General features: G+C 41.4%; 1 protein-coding gene across 1 annotated transcript in view; it reads left to right on the top strand.

The window, feature by feature from the left end:
- The window catches only part of LOC143279855 (low-density lipoprotein receptor-related protein 2-like), a 194,327-nt gene that overhangs the window by 26,874 nt on the left and 164,953 nt on the right, over positions 1-2,500 (top strand). The gene's annotated exons all lie outside the window — the stretch shown is intronic.

Below are 2,500 nucleotides of genomic sequence, written 5' to 3'. Positions count from 1 at the left end.
GCTTTACAAACTCAGGGTCATTCGCACAACATGATGATGATGATATGGATATTTATATAGCGCCTGTTCTCGGTCGGAGACCAAGCTCTAAGCGCTTTACAAACACGGAGTCATTTGCACAACAGGCTGCCTACTTGGGTAGAGCCGACTGATGGCTGCCATTGGGCGCTCATCATTCTTTTCCCGTGTCATTCAATCAGATTTCTGGCACGCAAAAAGATACACACACACTCAGATGATGACGATGGTTGCGAAGGTGGTTGGTAATTTCATGAACCATTTAGTCAGCGCTGACAACGAACAAAATCCTCAATGTCAGCATTATCTTTTTATCTTTATTGATTGGTGTTATCATTTTCTTTATGAACAACAACAACAACAACATCGTAATCGTTGCTAATTAAAGTAAACCATTCATTCTGGTTAGAACCGACAACAAACAAAGTCATAAATAATTATCATTATTGTTATGAACAAATATTTAGTCAGCACAGAAAACAAACAAAATCATCGACAATCATCATTATTCTTATGACAACAACAACACACAAATATCTTAATAATCGGTGATGTGTGTAAACCATTTAGTCAGCACCGACAAGGAACAAAATCATCAATAATCATCATTATTGTTATGAACAGTAACAACATCTTAATGTTCTCGTCTCTCAAACAGAAGAGATTTTACGCGTTCACCCAAACCTGATGATGCACAGTTTCCAATCGGTTCACGCTGTGGCCAGCGACCCTCACGCAAACGGGACACTGGCTTAAATCAGTTGTGTTTGAAGGAAGGAATCTGACAAACCTGACCCGAGGGAATGTCCATCACATGGTAACAAGACCCTTCTGACAAAGATGTCCGGAACAGCGTGCTGAAGAACGGCGTTCAGAAAGCCTAGGGAGTGATGTAGCTTCTTTTTCTTCTTCTGCGTTCGTGAGTTGCAACTCCCACGTTCACTCGTATGTACGTGTATGGCCGTTTTTTTTTCCCATGCCATGTAGGCAGCCATACTCCGTTTCCGGGGGTGTGCATGCTGGGTACGTTCTTGTTTCCATAACCCACCGAACGCTGATTACAGGATCTTTAACGTGCGTTTTTTTATCTTCTGCTTGGGTATACACACGAAAGGGGTTCAGGCACAAGCAGGTCTGCACATATGTTGACCTGGGAGATCGGAAAAATCTCCAACCTTGACCCACCAGGCGCCGTTACCGAGATTCGAACCTGGGACCCTCAGATTGAAAGTTCAACGCTTTAACCACTCGGCTATTGCGCCCGTCTGATGTAGCAAAACGCAGAGGACTGTCAAAACTGCAGGAAAATGAACACAGCTGAATTTAAAACGCTGACAGTGGAGAAACCGCACATCAGACGATGGACAGGGCAGCATAGATGTCATTGCCACATCAGCTTGTATAGTCACAGACGATGGACAGGGCAGCATAGATGTCATTGACACATCAGCTTGTATAGTCACATCAGACGATGGACAGGGCAGCATAGATGTCATTGACACATCAGCTTGTATAGTCACAACAGACGATGGACAGGGCAGCATAGATGTCATTGACACATCAGCTTGTATAGTCACAACAGACGATGGACAGGGCAGTATAGATGTCATTGACACATCAGCTTGTATAGTCACAACAGACGCGGAGTTGAAAAAATAAAACCAACAATAGAAAACAAAAAAACAAAACAAAACAAACAAAAAACCCACGAAAGTTCAGATATCCTGGACCGTTTTTCCAGACTGATAGATGCCATGTTTTTTTGTTTAAAATTTATTTATTTATTTTTTAATTGCCGTTGCTGCTGCTACTTCCACTATTTGATTGATTGATTGATTAATATGGACACATAATTAAATAGCACCTATCCTTGGTCGCAGACGAAGCTCAAAGCGCACGGTCATATGTACAACAGACTGCCTACCTGGGCAGAGCCATGAATAATACTAATAATAACACAAACAACAATAATGGTAATTGCAATTGTTATCATTATTATTGGTGTTGGTGTAGGTGCTATTATTATTATTATTGTTGTTGTTGTTGTTGTTGTTGTTGTTATCATTACCTCAAACGCTACAACTATAATTACTACATTATCATCATCATTCATTATTTTCATCGTTGTTGATATACTGTCGTTGTTGTCGTCGTCGTCGTCGTTGTTGTTGTTGTTGCGACTGCTATGACTATTGTCGTTGTGAGCAAATATGTTTGGGCTGGGTGCAGTTTGATGATAATGAAAACGGTAAATACAACAACGACGACGATGATGATGACCTAACTTCAAAAACCATTCCAACAGTTTTTCGTACTGTCAGCACGTCCCCATGATGACAGTGATGACGATGACATACGTTCATTGCAGCTGTTGCTCTTCTGATACTGCTAACATATTCACGGGCTAGGGTTCAGAGTTCAGCGTATTTGTTTGTCGTTGTTCAGTGCTTGTGGGCAAAGATGAAATACGACGACGACGACG

The sequence above is a fragment of the Babylonia areolata genome, chromosome 1 (assembly GCF_041734735.1).
Source record: "Babylonia areolata isolate BAREFJ2019XMU chromosome 1, ASM4173473v1, whole genome shotgun sequence".
NCBI classification, from domain to species: domain Eukaryota; kingdom Metazoa; phylum Mollusca; class Gastropoda; order Neogastropoda; family Buccinidae; genus Babylonia; species Babylonia areolata.
Note: the sequence above shows the minus strand (reverse complement) of the source record. Positions and strands in the feature narration are given on the sequence as shown.